The sequence below is a fragment of the Callorhinus ursinus genome, unplaced genomic scaffold (genome assembly GCF_003265705.2).
Source record: "Callorhinus ursinus isolate GAN/ISIS: 27379988/994484 unplaced genomic scaffold, GSC_fseal_2.0 scaffold5, whole genome shotgun sequence".
Lineage (NCBI taxonomy): Eukaryota > Metazoa > Chordata > Mammalia > Carnivora > Otariidae > Callorhinus > Callorhinus ursinus.
Window position 1 is genome coordinate 41,922,118 of NW_027397067.1, and position 24,056 is coordinate 41,946,173.

The 24,056-nt window shown below is 43.1% G+C and overlaps 1 protein-coding gene and 2 long non-coding RNA genes across 4 annotated transcripts in view; 1 reads left to right on the forward strand and 2 right to left on the reverse strand.

Moving 5' to 3' along the window:
* The window catches only part of TP53INP1 (tumor protein p53 inducible nuclear protein 1), a 37,192-nt gene extending 34,465 nt beyond the window's left edge, over positions 1-2,727 (reverse strand). Inside the window, exon 1 of the mRNA XM_073892988.1 lies at positions 2,637-2,727. The gene's annotated coding sequence lies outside the window, so the exon portion shown is untranslated. The remainder of the gene's footprint in view (positions 1-2,636) is intronic.
* Positions 1-24,056, forward strand: part of LOC141372820 (uncharacterized) — a 28,786-nt gene that overhangs the window by 2,675 nt on the left and 2,055 nt on the right. Inside the window, exon 2 of the long non-coding RNA XR_012378270.1 lies at positions 13,014-13,209. This is a non-coding gene — a long non-coding RNA (uncharacterized lncRNA). The remainder of the gene's footprint in view (positions 1-13,013; positions 13,210-24,056) is intronic.
* LOC141372819 (uncharacterized) overlaps positions 3,447-24,056 on the reverse strand; it is a 61,425-nt gene continuing 40,815 nt past the window's right edge. The window contains exon 3 of one of the 2 annotated variants that reach the window (XR_012378267.1): positions 3,447-3,557. This is a non-coding gene — a long non-coding RNA (uncharacterized lncRNA). Of the gene's footprint in view, positions 3,558-10,396; positions 10,476-24,056 lie in introns of those variants that run through there. The other variant, XR_012378268.1, reaches the window with a different exon arrangement.

Genomic DNA, 24,056 nt, shown 5'->3' on the forward strand with positions numbered 1-24,056 from the left:
ATGACATTCGAGTAGAGTCTGAAGCAGATGAGGCAGCAAGGGTAGCTGTGGAAGAGCATTCCAGGTAGAGGGAAGAACAGGTGTGCACTCTCTGAGGTGGGTGCATGCTTGGTTATCTTGAATGAATCACACAACCAACTTGGCTGGAGCGGAGTAAGCAAGGGAGAAGACAGTCAAAAAGGTGGGGTGGGAGACAATAGGTACAGACTTAAATAGGACATGGTAAAGACTTTATTGGAGGTTTCCGAGCATGGTGTGATACGATTCACCTTACTTTTAAAAGGCTGTGGTATGGACGGAGGGGGAGACGAACCATGAGAGACGATGGACTCTGAAAAACAAACTGAGGTTCTAGAGGGGAGGGGGGTGGGGGGATGGGTTAGCCTGGTGATGGGTATTAAAGAGGGCACGTTCTGCGTGGAGCACTGGGTGTTATGCACAAACAATGAATCATGGAACACTACATCAAGAACTAATGATGTAATGTGTGGTGATTAACATAACAATAAAAAATTGAAAAAAAAAAGGCTGTGGTATGGGGAACAGATGATACAAGGGCCAAGAGTGAAAGCAGGAAGACCAGGTGGGATTCTACTGCAGGAGCCCGGGTGAGAGATCATGGAGTCTTGGATTGGCAGAAGTGAGAAGTGATTAGATTCCAGATACATTTGATAAGATTTGCCAATAGACTGGCTTTAGGGTATGACAGAGTGGAGTCAAAGATGACTCCAAAGCTTTTAGTGTGAGCATCTGTAAGGCTGAGGTTGCCATTTGCTGGGACAAGGGGGACGAGTCTAGGAGACTAAATCAAGGATCTGACTTTGGTCTTGTGGCCATGTTAAGTTTGGGTTGCCTATTAGATCGCCAAGTGGAGATGTTGCAGAGGAAGCTGGAGTATGGAGTTCAGGGGTGAGGTTCAGGTTGGCAACAGAAATTTGGGAGTCACCGGCATGGAGCTGGCATGTAGAGCCACAGGACTAAAGGAGATTAATCACCTAAGGAAGAAGACTTAATGAACAAGAGAAGACATCTCTCAGCACCTGTGGAAACGGGAGGATCAGGAGGATCCGGTGAAGGGGACTGAGAAGGCGCAGCCAGTGAGAAAGGGCAGACGGTGCCGAGGAGGCAATTAACAGGGTCCACCTTGGAGGCCAAGAGGAGAGGTGCCCTCCACCTTCCAGATGCCTGCAGCGGGTCAGGTGGGGGCCACAAGATTTAAAAGGTGGGAGAAGGTCATTGGTGACTTTATAGAGAGCAGCTTGTAAAGAGTCCTAGACTCAACAGCTGGATGATGGTGGATTTTGGAGAGAGTGGAGTTTAGAAAAGCGACCTGGTGGGTACGGGCCTCTCTTTCAAGAATTTTAATGTTAGAAACAATAGAAGTACAGGAGGGGGGAGGCTGGGTGGCCCAGGCGGTTAAGTGTCTGCCTTTGGTCATGATCTTGGGGTCCTGGGATTGAGCCCCGTATGGGGCTCCCTGCTCAGCCGGGAGCCTGCTTCTCCCTCTCCCTCTCCCTCTGCCGCTTCTGCTGCTTGTGCTCTCTTGCATGCACACTCTTTCTTTCTCTCAAATAAAAAAATGAAATCTTAAAAAAAATAGAAGTACGGGAGAAAGTTATTAAAAATATAGAAAAAATAAGTTATAAAAAATTAGAAAATATCTATATCAATAAACAAACACTATAGCATTAAAACCCAAGGCCACAGAAAGAGGGAAATTGTTTTCAGCAAATATAAGAAGGGTTAGAATCTTTAAAATGGAAAAAAACTTATACAAATTGGTAAGAGGAACGTTAAGACCCTACCAGGTAAATGGACAAAGGACACGAACAGACAATTCACAAAGGAGGAAATACAGTTCGTAAACAAAGATAAAGAAAAATGTTTGGCACCATTAACAAGGAAAGAAATACAGATTAAAACCACAAGATGACGTGTTTTAAACTATCAAATTAGCAAAAGCTGTTTATTCCCTTTAACCCAGCAATTCCAGTTCAGGGAATCCTAAAAAACCAGGCCAAAATGCAGATGAAAGGGCTGGCCACAGTTTTATTTACAATAGTTAATAAGAGGAAATAATCTAAAGGCTGAACACCAAAAAAAAAAAAAAAAGGCTTAGAAAATGTGGGTGCAGGTGCACCACGTGCACGCACGAAGAAAATGGGAAGAATTTGTGGTAATATGGTGTCTTAGTCCATTTGGGTTGCCATAAAAAAATACCAGAGACTAGGTCACTTATAAACAACAGAAATGTATTTATCTTGCTAACCCAAGACCAGGGTGCTAGCATGGTTGGTAAGGGTCCTCTTGAGGTCACAGACTTCTCATAGCACCCTCACATGATAAAAGAGACAAGCGAGCTCTCTGGGCTTTCTTTTATAAGAGCACTAATCCCATTTTATGAGGGCTCCAACCTCACAGCCTCCTGACCCCCTTAGGGCTCTGCCTCCTAATACTGTCACCTTGGGCATTAGGTTTTCAACATATAAATTTGGGGTGGGGGCACAGTTATTCAGACTCTAGCACCCAGGAAAATGCCTATATCATGTTCATTGAAAACAGAAGTAGGACTGCAAGTTGTATATACCTTCTATTCTCACCCACGGGAAAAATACTTACAGGAAAAGGAAACCTACCAAATGTCCCCTCCAGGTCACACAGGAAGACTGGCTACCTTTCTTCCGTGCAGCACACCTTTGTGGAGTTCTGTGCCGGCCTCTCTCTGTCAAGTCCTGGGATGATACAGATAATTCAGAAATTTATGTCCTTGAGGAGTTTGCATCCAACTAAAGCTTAAAAAAACTGTTCTGTGGGAGGGGCGCCCAGGTGGCTCAGTCAGTTAAGTATCTGCCTTTGGCTCCGGTTGTGATTCCAGGGTCCTGGGATCTCTCTCCCTGCTTGTGCTTTCTCTCTCTCTCTCTGTCAAATAAATAAATACAATCTTAAAAAAAAACACAACTGTTCTGTGGGAGTAAATAATAAAGTCTCAAAAAGTATAAACACAATTGGGATCCCAAATTTATCACAGCAAAAATGAGCCACAAAGTGGACATTGGCCACACAGTTGGGCCTTTGGGGGCCCTGTTGCAGTCCTAGGGTCAAAGTGATCGGGCCCTGGGTGGGGGCAGGGGGCAGGCTTAGCTGTCACTTTTGACTTCTTCTTGGAGACCCCAGTGCTGGAGTTGAGGTGGCTTTGACCACAAAGGCATGAAAGTCAAGCCACAGCTACTAGAATTGGAGGATCGAGCTGAAGCTTCTGAACAATGTGCGTCACCTAACTTCCTGCTCTAAGAGGTTTGGTGCAGCCTTTGCTTGGAAGCACTTGGGCAGTGACAGTGGGTCACTCCTCTCCTTTCCTCTCCTCTGGGGCTGCTTCTCTAGCCCATCTATTTGGCCAAGACTGGCTTTGGATGTTCTTGTGGAGGTTTCAGGGTCAGGCTGGTGGGAATGCTTCTGTGTTAGGGTTTCTCATGCATGGAGACAACAGACAACCATACCTTCTGTTTCTAGAGTCCTTTACGTACGTTTCACAGGTGTTTTGAAAAATTCCGACTCACCTGCAAAGGGAGGCATAGTGGTATTAGTTGTGAAACCAACCAGCTATTACTTATTTCTTGGCTGTGTCACCTCATCCTTGCTTCTCCCATCTATCAAATTGCAGCAACTTGACAAAGGCTACATAAGAAAAACAATGGCTCTGATAGCACCAGGCAGAGAGCTCTCCTGGAAAGCTGTTCTCTGAAAAGATGAAAGAGGTTATTTTTCAAAATGATGAAGTGTTTTAGTCAATGGCATGCAAGACTGATTTAGAGAGTGAAGAAGTGATCTTTAAAATAGCACTGGGTGTTATCCGCAACTGATAAATTGTTGAACACTACATCGGAAACTAGTGATGTACTCTACGTTGGCTAATTAGGTGTAAATTAAAAAAAAATGGATCATAAACGTCAAGCTAAAGGCAAATGAGCTTCTAATTATGAAGATGAGTACATTTAAAAAAATTCACTTCTCAAGAGGAACTCTCAGGAATTACCATGGAATTAGGACTGCAAGGTCTAAAGACAAACTGGGTTCAAATCCTGGCTTTGCCACTATCAGCTGTGTGACCCCGAGGGAGCAAGTTACTTAATTTCTCTGTGTTGCAGTTTTTTTCCTCATCTGTGAAATGGGGACAAAGATAGGACCTACCTACCTGATACAAGTCATTATGAGAACTAAACAAGTTAGTATTTGTAAACAGCTCTGGGCAGCACCTGGTATGTGATACCCGCTATATAAGTGCTTGTTAAATGAAAATATTAATAAAAGCAAGCACTGATTTTTTTCTTCCTATCTTATTAATAAGGCAATCATCACAAGTAAAAACTAGCACATAAAATAGTTTTGTGACCATATATTGAAGTGTTCATTTACGTTTCTTCCTTCTCTGGGTGTCCTTTTCTCCTTCTTTCTTTTTTTTTAAAAGATTTTATTTATTTGGGGCACCTGGGTGGCTCAGTTGGTTAGGCGACTGCCTTCAGCTCAGGTCATGATCCTGGAGTCCCCGGATCGAATCCCACATCGGGGTCCCTGCTCAGCAGGGAGTCTGCTTCTCCCTCTGACCCTCCCCCCTCTCGTGCTCTCTATCTCTCATTCTCTCTCTCTCTCAAATAAATAAATAAAAAAGATTTTATTTATTTATTTGAGAGAGAGAGAGACAGAGCACAAGCAGGGGGAGAGGGAGAAGCAGGTTCCCCACTGAGCAGGGAGCCCAGTGCAGGAGTCCATCCCAGGCCCCTGGGATTATGACCTGAGCTGAAGGCAGACGCTTAACTGACTGAGCCACCCAGGCGCCCCTTCTATCTTCCCTTCAAGCAAGGAGCCATGCTCTTGTGCCCGTGGCTGGAGGGATTCTTGTGGAGTGGGAAGCCCAGAGGCACCTGAAACCAGTGGCTCCTCCAGTCTCCCAGGAAAGCCGAAGCCCAGTGAAGTGACAGGTGATGTGGGATGTCCCTGGAGAGGTGGAGGTGGGTGAGGCCTGTGGTTCCAGGAAGGGAGGGAGAGGAGGAAATTTCCTGGAGAAGGGCCTGGGAGCTAGCGTGCCTGTGCAGGGCCCCAGTGGTGGCATCTCCTCAGGGGGACGGCCATGCTGTGCTTTAAGGAAGGCGGCACCCATCATCCCATGCCTTGTGGCCCAGATAACCTTATTTCAACAAATGGTGCTAGAACAATTAGACGTCATGGGCCAAAAACAAACAAAAAAACCCCCCAAATCTTGGCCTATGTCTCAGATCTTATAGAAAAATTAACTCATGGACTTAAATGTGAAACTACAAAACTTTTAGAATAGAACATAGGAGAAAAACCTCAGAATCTAGGATTCTCAGACTTAATGCTGAAAGTATGATCTATAAAGGGAAAAATGGTTAAATTGAACTTCGGGCGCCTGGGTGGCTCAGTTGGTTAAGCGACTGCCTTCGGCTCAGGTCATGATCCTGGAGTCCCAGGATCGAGTCCCGCATCGGGCTCCCCGCTCAGCAGGGAGTCTGCTTCTCCCTCTGACCCTCTTCCCTCTCGTGCTCTCTGTCTCTCATTGGCTCTCAAATAAATAAATAAAATCTTTAAAAATAAATAAATAAATAAATTGAACTTCATCAGCATTACAAACTTGCTCTGAGAAAGGCCCCATTAAAAGAATAAAAAGAGGAGCTACAAGACAGGAGCAAATATTTGCAAACCACACATTCCACAAAGAACCAGTATCTACAATATATAAAGAACTCTCAGAACTCAATACTAAAAAAAAAAAAAAAAAAAAAAAAAAAAATCTAATTATAAAATGGGTATAACCCATGAAGAGACATTTCACCAAAGAGGAATACAGATGGCAAATAAACACATGAAAAGATGTTCCACGTTATTAGCCATCACAGAAATGCAAATTAAAATCACAGTGAAATAATGCTGGCCACCTATCAGAATGCTAAACCAAAAAATAGTGACAATACCAAAGTCTGGTGAGGTCGCAGAGAAACTGGATCACGCAGACATTGCTAGTAGGAATGTAAAATGGTGCAACCACTCTGGAAAACAGTTTGGCCATTTCTTTTAAAACTAAACATGCAACTATCCCATGACTCAGCAATTGCACCCCCAAGCATTTATCCCAGAGAAATGAAGACTCATGTTCACACAAAAACCCATACATGAATGTTTATAGGAGCTTTATTTGTAATACCAGGCATCTTTCAATGCGTGAATGTTTAAACAAACTGTGGTACATTCATACCACAGAATAGTACTCAGCAGTACAAGGGAACGAATTTTTTATATTTATATATCTTATTTATTTTTTAAGTAGGCTCCACTCCCAGTGCGGGGGCCCAATTTGGGGCTTGAACTCATGACCCTGAGATCAAGACCTGAGCTGATATCTAGAGTCAGATGCTTAACCCACTGATCCACCCAGGTGCCCCAGGGAACAAAGTATTGATATAAGCAATGACCCGGATGAATCTCCAGAGAATTATGCCGAGTGAAAAAAAGTCAACCTCCAAAGTGACATACTGTATCATTCCATTTAGGCAACATTCTTGAAATGACAAGAATGAAATTATGGGTAAGAAGAACACATCAGTGGTGGCCAGGGGTTAAGGAGGGGACAGAGGTAGGTGTGGCTATAAAAGGGCAACAAAAGGGATCCTTGTGGCGATGGAAATGTTCTGTATCTTGACTCTTTCACAGTCAATATCCTGATTCTGATCTTGTACTACAGCAACTGTTGGGGGAAACTGGTAAAGGATACCTGAGCCCTCTCTGTATTATTTCTTACAACTGCATGCGAATCTACAGTTACCTCAAAATAAGAAGTTTAATTAAAAAATGATTGCAAAGAACGTCTAAGTCTCATGCACATGAATATGCTAACAGCAAGATCCCCCTAGCCCAAGATCCCTCAGATGCAAGTTTATTGGTGGACAGATCTATCTTTTTCCGAGGGTCTTTGTAGACTCAAAGTGCTAATAATGGTCCCTCCCAAACGAAATTCACTCCTTTTATTGTGGGTAACATTAAATCCAATGTATAGAAAAACATCTGGAGGAAGCTGTATAAATCCAGATGTTTTTATACCCCTAAAAATAGATATCCATGGGGTATTGTAAATATGTGAAACATATGTGTATAGCAAGAGCACATGCTTATAAAATAGTTTGGAGAATGTTACAGATATCACCTCTGTGTTTCAGCTCCTAGTTCCTAGCGAGAGAGCAGCTTCCGGTCGGCAACTGAGACTGGGTAGTAGGGGTTCTTTGAGAAGGGCAGACTGACTGACCATCTGTTGAGTATCTCGCCTGTGCTAGGGGCTCTACATGACCCAGTTTAATACTTAGCCCTGTGCTAGGAGGTGGGGGATATTACCCCCAGAACAGGTACTGAGTCTCTGAATGTCTCAGTGAAGACATGTGCCTCAACGACTGACCTGAAATTCAAACCCAAGGCATTCTAGCTCCCGCACGAGTAAGTGGCAGCCAGGAAGTCAAACCCAGCTTTGTTTCCAAAATGACAGCTCTTCACTGCTGTCTTTCTGCGTGGGGGGTTTGCCAGCCCCACCTGGGTCATCCAAATGCTGGGTTGCCCCTAGGATAAGGGTAAGCCTTTCTCTGCCCTCCCTGAAGCTGCTGGGGGGCCAGGCAGGGACAGAGAGGGGGTGTGCATGGGATGGAGGGCCCCCTTTCATTCCACTCTGCAGGTGGCTTTCTTGAGTCTATTTTCCCCTTTCAAGCTATCTTAATTGATCATTTTAGCCAGATTTTATCTTCCTAGGAGGGAGGTGTGGGAGGAGAAAAGAGCAGATGAAGGCATAGTGAGATGTTTACCCAACTATTCCTTCTTCCAAGGCTTCCCTGTCTGTACCATCCCTGAAAGTTCCAGGTGCACCTCCCAGGCCCTGAGTTTGAATCCCACCAAGGCTCAGGCAGAGGGGAGCCAAGGCAGTTAGAGAGAGCACACATTCATAGAACTCCTGCGACCTGCAGCTGCTGGTCTCCTGGAAACTTTCTTCATTGCTCTTGTTTGCTAGACTTTTGTATGGTGCTCTTTTGACTGTCCTTACAGGGCCTAGGATTAGGGACAGAGAAAGGGAGGGAGGGAAGGCGGGCGGGGGAGGAAAGAAGCTGAAGGAGCACTGGGAAATGGCTCATCTGAAGAGACTGCCTTCAAGGTCATTTCCAGTCAGATATTCAGGTCATTATTAACTTTTTCTGTCAACAATGGTTTGGGGGAGACACCCAAGCTCAAAGAAGCTGACTGCGGGCTGTATCCTGAAGAAGGTGTGCCTGGAATGTGGTTATTGTCAGAAGAAAACTAACATTGTCAACTGATACCTTAACTGTATTGGGCATGGAGCCATAGTTGAGTAGATATTTGTCTACTTACATCTATTCCCCATTGTTTTTCAGCAAGAGTATCTTTTGTTTATTTGGGCATCCACCCCTCCACAAGACGTGAAATGTCTGGGGCTCCACCTTTGCCTCAGGAGGAACAGTACCTGATGTAGGCCCACGCCAGTCAGCACTTCACATTCCTCTTGCCTCATGATTGGTTCAAAGGCGAGCAACTAATTTAAGCCAGTTAAATTGAAGCCACTAGAAAGAGGCTTTCCCTCTTTTTTTTTTTCCGTGTTGTACTTGGACTTGAACCTTGTGGCTGCAGTAGTTGTAGCCATCTTGCTTCCATGTGGAGCTTGAGAATTACACAATATATGGAGAGGAAGAAACGATTTGAACCGCAATCTGGCCATGATGAGGTCAGGTCTTCTGCCCTTAGATTTTAAGTTCTGTGAGCAAATACATTTCCTAAGCCAGGTTGAGTTGGGCTTTTAGATACTTATAACCGAAATACTTCTACAAACATCACTGATGAGCTGGCATGTGCTTATGGAGATTTGCTTTAAAAGGAAGACTAGAGGGTGAGATTTGTTGCCTTTTATTCAGTGCTTTCTTAAGAGAGCTGATGAGAACTCCATTTCTTGACCCCCACCCCTATTTGCTGGACTGATGTATCCCTCCCCTACAGAAACAGTCATCTGTTTGGTTAGCCTAGCATGATGAAAATATCTCCCCATGGCATCCAGCTCCTATTTCTGATTCCAGATTTACCAAACTATCTTCTGACCTGTGATTTGGTTCCTTGACTGGGTTGACGATCAGGTAGGTGCCCCCCTCCCACTCATGAACATACTGGCATTATACGTGCTCAGTCAGCCTCCTGGGAGTTTGGTTAAGCAATTAGTCGCTAGAGTTTGCATGAACTGGAAACCTTGAGGTTCTGGCTGCAAAGCTGAGAACTGTCCCAACTCCATGCTGACCCACCATGATACAGAGGAGCCAACCAACTTAACTCTTTATATCTCTAACTTTAATAAGCTCATTCACATAAAGAGAGGATTACTAAAGGCAGAGTGTGCACATTCAGCATGTGGCACTGACAACACTAGTTGGCTCTGGGACACGGCAGGCCTGGGTTTACTTCCTCTGTTGCCAGTATAGTCTTGGGCAGGCCAGCATCTCCCTCAGCCTCTGTTTTGATTCTTCTACTATAAAGCGGAGATGATAATAACAATTTTCTCATGGGGTTGTTGCAGGAACCAAATAGAACAATATACGTGAAGCCCGAGCACGATAAAAGCTACTTAGCAGCGGATTTTACAGGAAGCCAATGAACCTTCACGGTCTGCAGGCCACAAGGGAATGTCCAGGGCCCATGGTTTCTCCATTCCACCTGGTTTCCCAAACTTAGCTGGGCCAAACAATCACCAGAAGGCCCTTACTAAAGTGCAAATTCCCTGGCTCTGCTCAGAGCTCCCAAATTAGGATCTCTAGGGGAGGGACTTGGGACTCTATTTTTAATATTCTTCCCAAATGAATTTGGTGAGTAGGTGGATAATTGCTCTTCAACCTGTTGCCTCCGGTATAATAAGAGTTTGATACAAGTTGGCTAAGATTGTAATAAAAATTGTTTTTATTATAATAGAGACCTCAATCTTGGGTTTCACCGAGGAGGCAGAATTAAAACTAAGCTGTGGAGAACAGACAGAACTTTGCAAAGAGGAAACAAGGGAGGAAGTCTATAACACTGTGTATATCTTGTACAAAAAAATGTGATAAAATGCAGCCTCTGTAGTTCCTTTTATCTGAACTGAAATAGACATTTACTGAGATCACTTGAACAGTGAAGTTGTTATCTCACCTAAAAGAATTTTGGTTAATTTTGCCTCTGGTTAATTATTGTTGCCAAAATTTGGTGTCAGATGAGTCAAAAGTTTTTCTCTTTTTCTTTCTTTCTTTCTTTCTTTCTTTCTTTCTTTCTTTCTTTCTTTCTTTCTTTCTTTCTTTCTTTCTTTCTTTTTATGAAAGTTCTCCATCTTACTTAAATAAACGTGAAACCATCACATTTGGAACCCACCTGACAAGGACCCAACACGGCCACAGAAGTACCTAATCAAAAGAAAATCAGTACACATCAACAATGAAGAACTTTAACATCACTGATGAGCTGGCATATGCTCAAACACTGCATTGGCACTCTTTTGCCAAAAGTAAATGGAAGGATAAAGCTTCATGACTCATTGAATCTGGGGAAGGAAAGAAGAAAACCCTACCAAAGGGCCTGGAGATTTTGTGTCTGAATTGAGTGGAAACTAATTTCCCATGTGTAATATTTGAATGTCTACTATACTTTCTACTAAATACATAGCCATAGGCTTCAATGGTTCCGAAAGATGGAGAACCAGTTAATTTTTAATTTTACTTATGCAAATTCTAAACATACACACAAGTAGAGTGCTGTTATGAATTACCATACACCTATCATCCAGCTTCAACAACTCTTACCATGTTGCTAATTTTAAGAAGCAGTTGAAAAATTGATGAAGACTAGTGCTTAGAAGTTAAAGAATTTGGAAGAGTTAAAAGAGTCATTCCAATAATTTGGGAGAGGAAAACAACTGCTTTTAGGTAAACTTCCTAAAGAATTTGGGCAAGAAATATTTTTATAATTAAAACAGAGTGTAAACCAGAAAAAGACAATGTTAAACTTTTGGGGTAGCTCTTTTGTGCCATATTTCTTCACTCAAATCCCCCCAAATACTATACTATGAAGAGAAACTTGTTTTCTATTACACTTCCTTCTGTAGCTCAGAGGGCGAAACAGTTCAATTCAATTCACCAGACTTGTTGAGCCTTTGCAGACCCTGTGCTAGACCTTGTGTGGGGAGTTTCCTAGTGCTATGGGAGACCAGAGGGAAAAATTGCAAAGTATGATCCATTATTTGGAAGGCTTTCCCGAGACATGGTGTTTGAGTGGCAATTTCAAGAGTGGACTCTATGTCTAAAAGCAGATGTGGGAGGAGACAGAGTCCCAGGCTGAGGGAACTGGATGTGCGAAGATGGGAGGCAGAAAGGTAGGGTGAATCTGAGGGTGTGGTACATTATAGACTTTGTGATGAAAAGGCCATTTAAGAGCTGTCAGAATCTTAAAGGTGGCATCATGGAGCAAAGCATAGGTTCTGTCTGCAGACAGACCTGTCTAGTTACCTACTGCCTTGGCTGACAGTGCTGTTGCCAACCCAAGAGCCATTCCCATTGTGTTTTCCTTGCTGGTAGAGCTGCCTCCCTCTCTAGAGGCTGAAAATGCCAGGTACTCATTAATCAGCCTGTCTTGCAGCTAGGGCTTGGCCATGGGATCCTACACTGGCCAAAGAAACCTGAAAGGAAATTTGCAGGTGGGCCTCTGGAAAGAGTTTTCTCCCTAATATAAAAAAAGATTCCAAAGCAAAAACTTCTTTTTGCCTTTGAACACAATTGTATGACACTGTGAGCTTTAAAGCTATGGCCGCCATCTTGTGAGCAGAAGGCACAAGCTGAGGATGAACACCAAGGTGCTACAGATGGCAGAGGGGGAAGATGGAAAATGATGCAGTCCTCGAAGACATCATTATGCCACTCTACATTTGTCACCCTGTGCTTGGAACTTTATGTTGTATGAAATGATATATTTTCCTTATTGTTTAAGCTATTTTGATTTGCCTAACCCCCGGGTTGACATCTGCCCGGAAAAGAGAAAAGAAGTTACTCTCCTACTTTACAGCCTTTTCTTACTTTTAAAAATTATTTAGAACATACAAGTATACATAGGGAGCAAAAATGATTCTTCTGTATTTTTGAAAAACCTCATACTTAGCCAAATCGTGCACTAAAAATAAAAAGGCTTATGGGAAAAACAGAGTTAAGAACAGGCCACTCAAAATCTTAAGAAGTTTGTTAGCAGAGCCCTGATAAAAATGATAACCATCCTAATGGCACACTTCACTCCTCATTGGCATTTGCAGTCAAACATATGGACTTTCTTTTTTCTTTTTTTTTTTTTAAGATTTATTTACTGGGGCACCTGGGTGGCTCAGTCGTTAAGCGTCTGCCTTCGACTCAGGTCATGATCCCGGGTCCTGGGATCAAGCCCCGCATCGGGCTCCCTGCTTCTCCCTCTCCCACTCCCTCTGCTTGTGTTCCCTCTCTCGCTGTGTCTCGCTGCGTCAAATAAATAAAATCTTAAAAAGAACAAAAAGATTTATTTGTTTATTTGAGAGAGAGAGCGTGAGAGTGAGCACACGTGCAGGGTTGGTGTGGGGATAGCAAAGGGAAAGGGAGAGAGAAACCCAAGCAGACTCCGTGATGAGCACGAACCCAACGTGGGGTTCGATCTCACAACCCTGAGGTTGTGACTTGAGCCAAAACAAAGAGTTGGACACTTATCCAACTGAACCACCCCGGCGCCCCAACACATGGCCTTTTTTTGCAGCTTAATCATCTTCCAAAAGAGATGATCAATCTAGCTTTCTTGAATCACTTTATTTATGCATAAGGAGAGGGTTTTCATAATTTCTCATCTGCTTCAGGTAGTGGAAATGCAGAGGTTCTTGAAACCACAAAACCAGCCACTATATCCACTCAAGGAAGGCACTGATGTGAGATTTTCAGCTTTTTCCTTAGGGTCTTCGAATATGATGAACATTTCCTCTTTGTGAGAAGGTTTGCCCTGATCACATCAAAATATTAACAGCCTGGAGAAACTGCCTATGAACCAACTGGGTTTCTGTCTTATGCTGATACCATTCCCTATTCACCTGTCACATGGGAGCCGTAGCATGAAAAGAACACCACTGTGGTTAAAATGGTAAGTTTTGTTATCTATATTTTACCAAAATTAAAAAAAAAAAAAAGACTACTTGGGCACATGAAACAGACGAATTGAGGACTGGAAGGAGCTCTCATTTATGTGGTGGTGTCCATCAATGTTTATTTTATTAGTCGTTAAGACAGAATTTTAAAAAAATGAACTCCATTGTGAAAAGATGGTGCTCTGAATGCTCATGTACCCACCACTCAGCTTCGGAAATTAAACTCCTAATATCATTGAGTTCCTTTCTCTTTCCCTGAAAGCACTGCTTTCTGTCACGCAAGGGTAACAACTATCCAGGATTTGGTGTTTTGTCATTCCCGTGTCTTTATTTCCAAATTTGGATATATCCCTGGGGACATGTAGTTTTGAGATTTTAAGACAATGTAATCACGCTATGTGTAGTATTCTTCAGCTTTTGTTGGTTATTCTTGGTTCGTTCACCCTTACAGATGAAAGACCCTCCCAAATCAGGGGTGCATTCTCCCTAGTCCGGTGTTAGTATGCCTTGATGTTTTGCTTCCAGTCTCTTTCAGAAGTTATGGTGGGACACTGTGAGATAATAAAAAGAATATATTGGTCTCTGCTCTTCGTTCATGACACGGTGCTCTTGAAATCCCTGTAATTTCCTGGGTGATAGGAGTGTCTTTTGTTCTAAGAAGGCAACGCTGGGTGGTTCCAGGTTGAGGGCTGATCACTAAAAACACCAAGCCATGATTAGAAGCTTGGAATTTTCCCCTCTGCCCCTTTCCCCCATTCTTTTGAGAAGGGAGAAGGGCTGAAAAGGGAGTTAATGACACATTCTGCCTACATGATGAAGCCTCCATAAAATCCCAATAGTACTGGGGGATGGGGGGTTCAGAGAGATTCCAGGTTGGTGAACACATCCATACTGGGAGGCTGATGATGAAACCCAACTCCATAGGGACAAAAGCTCCTGTGCTCAGGACTCTCCCAGATCTTGCCTTATGTATCTCTTCATCTGGCTGTCCACCTGTATCCTTTATCATATCCCTTAGTAAACTAGTAGATGTGTTTCTCTGAGTTCTGTGAGCTGCTCTAGCAAATTAAACAAACCCAAGGCAGGGGCTGTTGGGACTTCCCTCTACAGTTGGTAGGTCAGAAGCACAGGTAATAAATAACCTGGGCTTGCGACTGGCCTCTGAAATGAGTTTGTGTATCTCTGGGTAGACAGTGTCAGAATTGAGTCAAATTTTAAGACACCTAGCTGGTGTTGGAAACTTGCTTGCTGTTGTGGGGAAACCACCCCCACACATACATTTGGTGACCAGAAGTATCAGAAGTGAAGTGTTTTGTGTGGATAGTAAAAGAAACACTCAGGAGATAGACTGAACTGAGGTTTTCTTCCCCCCACAACAGGAGGGAAAGACCAGATTTTTCATTTTATTTATTTATTTATTTTTAAAGATTTTATTTGAGAGAGAAACAGAGAGAGAGAGAGAGAGCACAAGCAGGTAGAGGGGCAGAGGGAAAGGGGGAAAAAAACTCCTTGCTGAGCAGGGAGCCCGACACAGGACCATGACCTGAGCCGAAGGCAGACGCTTAACCAACTGAGCCACCCAGGCACCTCCAGGTTTTTCATTTTAGACACACACTCAGCCACCCCCCACTCCTCTCCTTTGGAGCTCCCTCCTCTGAAGGAGGTCTGCTGACCAGAAGGGCTCATCTGTGGGACTCATTGTGTCCCCAGCCATGCCAGGACAGAGCACTACATTAGCACAGGAGATGCACTGGAATCAGAATAGGTTTAGAATTAGTTCTTAGCACACAAATATTGATAAAAGGCACGGCGGGCCACTATTGACTGGAACAGTTCTGGCTGGGAGATCTACCCAGATTTAAGCTGGTTAGTTCACTGAGATCCTGGAATAGGAATTTCCCAAGAAGAGAGGAAAGCTGGAGACAAAGAGGAAGTGAGAGATGAACTGCAAAAGATCTCACTGAGGTTGCAACATCAGCCTGGTATTCTGCATAGTAAGTTCTGACAATGTTCTCTTGTTTCTATCAGCCTCCTTCTCTTAGTCTGGCTTACGAGGCTGGCATTTAATTTTGATGCTTCCGAGTTAATTTATTCAACTTTATCATCCTTGCTATATGCTACAGACTGGATATTTGTGTCCCCCCCCCATTCATATGTTGAAATCCTAATCCCTAATGTGCTGGTGTTTGGAGGTGGGGCCTTAAGTCGTGAAGGTGAAGTCCTCATGAATGGGATCAGTGCTCTTATAAGAGACCCCAGAGAGCTCTCTTGCTCTCTTTTACCATCTGAGGACAGAGCGAGAAGATGGCCATCTATGAACAGGGTGTGAGTCCTCACCAGAATCTGAATGTGTCAGCGCCTTGGTCTGGGACTCCCCAGACTCCAGAACTGCAGGAAACAAATTTCTGTTGTTTATAAGCAATCCAGTCTGTGGCATTCTCTTATAGCAGCCTGAACGGATCTTCACAGTGTTGTGATTAACGTATACAGACTGTTCTTTGTATATCCAGGTTTGAACCTGTGGGATGTGGGGCACCTGGGTGGTTCAGTTGGTCAAGCATCTGACTTTCGATCTCAGCTCAGGTCTTGATCTCAGGGTCCTGAGTTCAAGCCCTATGTTGGGCTCCACACTGGGGATGGAGCCTACTGAAAACGAAACAGAACAAAACAAAAACACCTGTGGGATGTTTCATTTGCATATAGATTGTTTTTCTATTGTAGAGCGTTGGTTGCCTGTTTATAGAAGACTCAGTACCAGGATAAACATTACCGTATGTTACAGTAAAGCTATCTGGAAAGAATACAAAACTAATGATTTTGGCATACCACTAGAGAAACTGTTTGTAAAGCTCAAATGACCATGTAAAGCTTGTCAAGGAGCCTAGATCGGTTTTGTTTTACACCACATGGGATGAAGAAATGTCAATGTGGCTCATTAAGGGTGCCCTTGCTAGCTGCTGAAAAGTAGATGTTGGCTACACTTGGAATTTGATTTAAAGCTAGACAGATTTGCTATAGGGTCAAAGTTTTGTCTAAAGTTGTTTTCTTTTTTAATATTTATTTATTTATTTTAGAGAGAGAGCGTGAGAAAGCACAGGGCAGGGGAGGTGGGAATGGGCAGAAGAAGAAAGAAAATCCCAAGCAGACTCCCCTCCCTTCCCCGTTGGGCATGGAGCCTGGCTTAGGCTCCATCTCAAGACCCTGAGATCATGACCTGGGCTGAAATCAAGAGTTGGATGCTCAACCAACTGAGCTACGCAGGTGCCCCAAAAGTTGTTTTCTTTTAAAATTGAATAAAATCTCTGTATACAGAAATAATTATTATATTATAGTAGTCTCCACCAGGATATTGCCCCACCAAGGGCCTCATCTAAGTGTACAAAACTAGTGGTAAACAAGAGTAAATGGGATGAATTTCATAACATTTGCATATGTGGCCTATGGATTCTGGAGTCTGTGCCTTGGCACCTGAAGTTGAGTGGCGATGGCTGTCGACTTCTGATGTACTTCTTTTTATTTTTTTTAATTAAAGATTTTATTTATTATTTGACAGAGAGAGACACAGTGAGAGAGGGAACACAAGCAGGGGGAGTGGGAGGGGGAAAAGCAGGCTTCCCGCTGAGCAGGGAACCCCATTCGGGGCTCAATCCCAGGACCCTGGGATCCTGACCTGATCCGAAGGCAGATGCTCAACAACTGAGCCGCCCAGGCGCCCCATGATGTACTTCTTTTTAATCAGGAACTTTCTCTCTTTCTCTCAGCTTTCACAGGCCCGTTCTAAGGACCTATGAATTGCTCAGAGACAACTACAGAGAAGAGACATGGAATCAGAGAAACGGACTGGGGCAACAGTGAGAACTGTGTTCTACAGAGACCCATTTTTTATTTTTTTATTTTATTTTTTTTAGATTTTATTTATTTATTTGAGAGAGAGAGAGAGAATGAGAGATAGAGAGCACGAGAGGGAAGAGGGTCAGAGAGAGAAGCAGACTCCCCGCTGAGCAAGGAGCCCGACGCGGGACTCGATCCTGGGACTCCAGGATCATGACCTGAGCCGAAGGCAGTCGCTTAACCAACTGAGCCACCCAGGCGCCCGAGACCCATTTTTTATTGACTTCTTTTTCTTTTTTCCCTGGAAATTGGGAAAAACCCTAAAATGGCAATAGCACATAGTGAGGAGGCTGCCTGGACCACCGAGGTGACAGTCATAGGAGCTATGCTGCATTTCTTAGTGTCATTCCCTATTGCAGAATTTCGTAGATAGATGTATTTTAGAAGAAGAAATGAGGGGCGCCTAGGTAGCTCAGTCATTAAGGCGTCTGCTTTGGCTCAGGTGGGATCGAGCCCTGCATCTGGCTCCCTGCTCTGTGGGAAGCCTGCTTCTCCCTCTCCCACTCCCCCTGCTTGTGTTCCTTCTCTCGCTTTGTCTTTCTCTGTCAAATAAATAAATAAAATCTTAAAAAAAAAAAAGTAGAAATGAACGTGTACTTTTAAGTTATGGGACCTAGTGGATTTTATGGAATGAGTCCTGGATTGGGAGCCAGGAGACCTGGCTTTGAACAGCCCAGCCATTTATTTGCGTTGGTTTCTTCACATATAAAATGAAATGCACCAAAAAATTAAATGAAATAAATAAAATGAAATAAAATGGGATATGCCATCTATTAATGAATGAATAAAATATGAAATATCCACATAATGGAATGTCATTCAGCCATAAAAGGGAATGAAGTACTGAAACACGCTACTACATGGATGAGCCATAAAAACATTATGCTAGGTGAAAGAAGCCAGACACAGCAGATTATTATAGGATTCCATTTATGTGACATGTGCAGAATAATTAAATCTATAAGGACAGAAAGTAAACTAATATATTAGGTAGCTGGTATGGGTTTTTTTTCTGGAGTGATGAAAACAGTTCCTAAAATTGATTGTGGTGATGGCTGTATTCACAACTTTATAGTAAAAGCCACTAATTGCACACTTTAAATGTTAAGTTGTATGATATGAGAATTATAGCTCAAAAAAGCTGTTATTTAAAAAAAGAAAGAAGGGCGCCTGGGTGGCTCAGTTGGTTAAGCGTCTGTCTTCGGCTCAGGTCATGAGCCCTGGGTCCTGGAATCAAGCCTCGCATCGGGCTCCTTGCTCAGCAGGGAGCCTGCTTCTCCCTCTGCCACTCGCCCTGCTTGTGCTCTCTCTCGCTATCTCTCTCTCAAATAAATAAATAAAATCTTTTTTAAAAAAGAAAAGAAAAAAAGAGAATAACTTCTGCCCAGCTCAGATATGTTGTGAAGCTCAAATGAGTTGTTTTCCAAATAAGAAAGGTATTTCAAACTATATAATGATGATGATTTTTAGACCTCACTACTTCCTTCGGTTGGAAGCTGATAAACGCTAAGAGATCTCAGGTGATAACTAGCACTCCAATAGACCAGACAGACAGGGCTGTGGCTCTGAAGCATGGAGATCTGATAAGAGGGAGGAGTTTGAAGCTGATGAGTGATGAGGGAGAGAACCACAGCTGGACTGTAAGCTCCTCGAGGGCAGGGATTGCATGTCTGTTCTGTTCTGTTGCAAGCCCAGTGCCTAATACGCCATCTGGCTCAGCAAGTACAAACGAATGAGTAAATGAATAATGAGTGAATATGTGGTAAAACTAACGAATGGAGCGTCCCTGCATGAAAACAGTGAGACACCACCCAGCCAATACACCATTTCACCAGGAAACACATTCAGATTCTCACTTTGATGCTGACAGTTGAGGGGGATCTGGGTGTTACACTTATTCCATTACCAAGGGAGTGCTAATTCTCTTTCAAGTGTTGCAGATCACAGGGGTTCTTATTTCTCCTTAAGACTGCAAAGAAGGAAAGTTTTACTCTGTATTGACTTTAGTGGTGTCATGGCTAAGATTGCTTCATCTTTTCTTAGTTGTCATGAGCCAAGGTGAGGGTTGGTCTCCAGAACAAAAGCACCACAAGGTCTGGTCTAGTTATGCTGGGAGCACTGAGGGCCTGTGGGCTGAGCCCAGAAGTCAGCTTTGCTGCAAGACAAAGGCAAAGCATTCATAAGGTGGTTTGGAACTAGGGCAACCATTTTGTGTGGTCCTTGCCTTGTAAGTCCCTGTGATGGGGACAGGAGTCACCTCCAGAAGAAGAGCTTAAGCTACTCTATTATTCCATCTTTACTAGAGAACGGAGAAGTGGAGAACTCTCCACTTTCTGCTATGGGTTCTGGGGAGTCCTCTCTTTATCACTAAACTTAAAAAAAAAAATCCTTGCCATCCAAAGAGTTCTAATTAGAAGCCCTCTGAAGGACTTATATCTCCAGGTCTTACACTTTAAGTAACCACGAACATGTGACTCATGGACTTCAGGATGTGAACTGCTCAGACCAAGAGCTACTTGATTCAAGGCCTGGATATTTCCATTTAGAAACGGATTCTGGATTAAGAGAGATTTCCTCACAACATGGAAAAAGGGACACAATTAGTTAAGATCTAGAACACACAGTATAACTTACCTGGGAGCCAAAACCTTCTGGCTGATGGATGAACTCCAGACTTTTACGTTCAGATAGTAAGTCCTTCCTACCGAGGAGAATTGCAGCAGTGATGGCAGAAGTCTTAACCAGGAAGGGACTTTTCTTCACCCCCTTTTTTTTTTTAAGATTGATTTATTTATTTGAGAGAGAGAGAGCGAGCAGAGGGGAGGGGCAGAGGGAGAGAATCTTCAAGCAGACTCCCCACTGAGTGCAGAGCCTGAGGTGGGGCTTGATCCCATGACCCATGAGATCATGACCTGAGCCAAAACCAAGATTAGGATGCTCAACCAATTGAGCCACCCAGGCGCCCCTTTTCTTCACCTTTTATTTCCCTTCCTATATTTCCAGTCTTTCTTGGACTACACATCCTGGAGCTAAACAGCATAAATGCTAAACTTCAAAAGCCTCAGCAAAAAAATTACTGTGCGTACCACAGAAAGTAGATCATCTTTCTACCCCTCCTCCACTTATTGCTTCCAAAACAGACATCTAAAAAGCCAGGAAGCCAACAAAGGAACAAATAAACAAACACAAACCACCAGTAAAACCAGCTCCCCTCACCTCACCAATAAAAAAACGTCTCCTAATCTCTAGCCCCTTGTATTTGCATAAACACCTTAAAATGTTTGGCTATTACTTTTGATTATTCTGCCTTCAATATGATTTGTTTTAGATCATAAATCTGAAGACCAGGGCCACAGGTTTATTCAGGGAACAGTCTGAATCATGTTAAAGCATGGACTATGGAGTCAGGCAGAGTTAGGTTGGAATCAGGCTCCATGTTTACCAGCTGTGTAAACTGGTAAACTGGGCAAGTAACTTGGTCTTTCTAATCTCCGTCTGTAAAATGGGGATAATAATACTTGCCTCAGATGTGTTCTAAGGATCTAATGACATTTTATATAAATAGGAAAATAATCTAGAATGATTCTCTGCCCCTATCTACACCCTTCTCTCCAGATAACCAATTCTATTTGCTTCCTATGCAAATATAAGCAAATTAAAAATATATACTATACTTATATGTATACTTATAAATGTATTCTTCTCTTGCCTCCTTGCTTACATAAAAGGAGCATACAGCTCTTCTGTACTCTGTTTTTTTTCTTCATTTAATCTATCTTGGAAATCTTTCCATATCAGTACAAGAAGAGATTCCTCATTCTTTTTTTTTTTTTTTAAAGAGCAGCATGAGATTCCATTGTATGTCTGTAGCACATTTATTTAACTGTCCCTTATTGGAAGACACTTGGATTATTTCCAGACTTTTCCTATAACAAATAAAGCTACAGTGAATATCCTTGTACATAGTATCATTTTGCATGTATGTATGTCTAAAGGTTTTATGCATTTGTAATATTTTTTTTAAAAACGTGATTAAGGTATAACTGCCTTTGTAATTGTGATGGCTTTTCTTTTTCCAAATTGCCTTCCAAAGGGGTTCTGCATTTTGCACTCTCCAGCAATGTAGGAGAATGTGCACCAAACACCTAGAAGTGCACATTTCCAAAAGGTAGGGGTAGAGGGCCCAGAGAGGATTTAACTTTCTTTCTTTAAAAATGATTATATGTTAAGAAAATTTTTACACGTAGATATATTCTTCTGGTAAAATGGAGCAAGCAGCAGAAATATGTGGTAAAAACGTAAAGCTCTCGGTGATCACTCTTTTCTCCCCTGCCACCGATCCCAGCCGCTCTCATGCTGTGAGCTGTTTGAATTCCCAGCTGTCAAATCCGATGGCCATTTCTCAGTCCTCATCCTCCTTGAGATTTCCAAAGGTCTCTTACCGACATTTTCTTTTCCTTTGGCTTCCATGACACAAACATTCTTCTGGTTCTCTCATATTTCTTTGATCCTTTACCATTTTCTCTGGCTTCTCTTTCTTCTCTTGCCTTGAAAAACAGGCCCAATAACAGGCAATATTTATTTAATGCTGATGATGCACAAGAACAACAGAACTCCAAAGTACAAGGAGCTTTACGGTCTTGGCGGGGGCGGGGGGGTAGGTGGCAGAATGTCAGAAAAGGTATAGCTGCAACCGTTCCTCCTGTCTTCCCACGTGCACTAGTCTGCTGGGGCTACCGTAACAGAATACCACGGACTAGGTAGCTTAAACAGAAATTTATTTTATCACAATTCTGGAGGCCAGAAGTCCAAGATCAAGGTGTCAGCAGGGTTCTTTCTTTCTCTCTCTCTTTCTTTTCTTTCAGAGGGGCAGAAGGAGCGAGAGAGAATCTTAAGCAGGCTCCACACCCAGCGCAGAGCCCAATGCAGGGCTCGATCTCACGACCCTGAGATCATGACCTGAGCCAAAATCAACAGCCTAACCGACTGAGCCGCCTAGGCACTCAGGGTTGGTTTCTTCTGAGGACCTTCTCCTTGGCTCGTAGACGGCCATCTTCATGTTCACAGGTGTTTGCCCTCTCTGCGTATCTGTGCCCTAATCCCCTCCCCTTAGAAGGACAACAGTTCAGTTGGGTGGTGCTCACCTTAATGGAAATGACAGCAAAGTCACGTTTTAAAGAAGCATGCTTGTTGGTATGAGTTGAATTCTGCTCTGCTTTCCCAATTTCATATGTTGAAGTCCTAACCCCCAGTACCTCAGGATGTAACTGTATTTGGAGACAGGGTCTTTAAAAGGGTAATTAAGCTAAAATGAGATCTTTAGAGTAGGCCCTGATCTACTATGACTGGAGATTAGGACAGTGGCACTCACAGAGGGAAGACAATGTGGAAACACAGGTAGGAGAAGACGGCCACCTACCAGCCAAACAGAGTGCCTTCCAAAGAAATCAACCCTGCCGACACCTTGAGCTTGGCCTTCTGGCAGAACTGTCAGAAAATAAATCTCTGTTGTTTCAGCCACCTGGTCTGGGGTGCTTTGTTATAGCAGTTCTAGCAAACTCACACAAAGGATTATGCCATCTGTTTCACAATAAGTCAAGAAAATAACTTATTTCAAGAAGAGAATGGGTGTTTGCAAACATGAATCCTAAAGGGCCCATCTCGGGGCCCCCTGTTTGGAGCTCATCCTTTATTCTGAGGAGAGGAACGTGGCAGATGCGGCAGAAGGGAGCAAGTTCCCTGGTGCTTTCACACAGGGCCACCGAGCAGGCCCTGACCCAGGGCCAGGGTCACCCTGCCAGATTTCAGCAGGCATTTAAGCAAACAGAAGGAGAGGGGATGTGGCGGGGCGGGGGGGGGGGGGGGAGGCGGTATGTGGAATGTAAGAGACAGATTTGTAATGTAATGTAATATAAAAGGGAAAATGATCTTTTCTTCCACAACAGATAGGCTTGGGACACTTCAATGATATCTCTAAGGTAGCCATGAATCTTTTTAACTCAGAATCCTTTCTGTGACTTAAACAGAGGATGTTTGGCTGGGTTTTAAGAAGTTTCCAGATCTCCACAGTCGTTCTTGTTGCAACATGCAGAGTAGCTGGTTCTCAATTAGTTGTCTTATTAAAAGGATTCACAGGGCTACCTATTATTAGTGTATATTATTTTTCTCGATGCTTCAGACAGTTTGGCATTTATTTTACTGTTGCCATAGAAACTCAGGTCTGTAATAAGCAGCTCTTTTAATTCTGATAATTAGGCTTATATAAAGGAATATTTTAATGAGGTGAAGAATTTGGAGAGCTCCATCAGAGGACTGCTGGAAAAAGAACTCTATTCTCCAAATGGTTACAAAATTAGCTTAGATTATCCTTTGTTACCATTGCCTTCTTTGACAAGTGTTGAGTGTTCATTAGTCAGGCCTTCCTAAGGACCTGTGGTTTCCCATAAAGACTGGAGGTTTGCTTGTTTCTGGGAAACTGCAATTCCATCCACCCCAGTCTCCCTCTTACATCCAGGCTGCTCTCCTGGCTAGAAGGAGATGCAACTTCTCCTTTTTTTGTGGTAAATCAGAAAAAGTCTAGGTTTATCTTTCAGCTTCACAGACTATTATAAACGCTTTTTCCCCCCTTTTAAATCAGTTGAGAAAAAATAATTATGCCTTTCTATATGTGGGATATTTGGAAGCCATAAATCTTGTTTTTTTAAAATCTTGACTTTCTTATATTCACTGCCTATGAAGGCATTTTGGAGGAATATTTATTAATTTTAGTGACAGGTAACTCATGCACACAGCACAAAAATCAAGAGGCAGACAGTGAAATAGTCTCCTTTCTTTGCCTGTCCCCAGGTGGCAACCATTGTTACTAGTTTCCTTTGTATTCTTCCAAAGCCAATCTCTGCCACCAAACACACACACACACACACACACACACACACACACACACACACACACA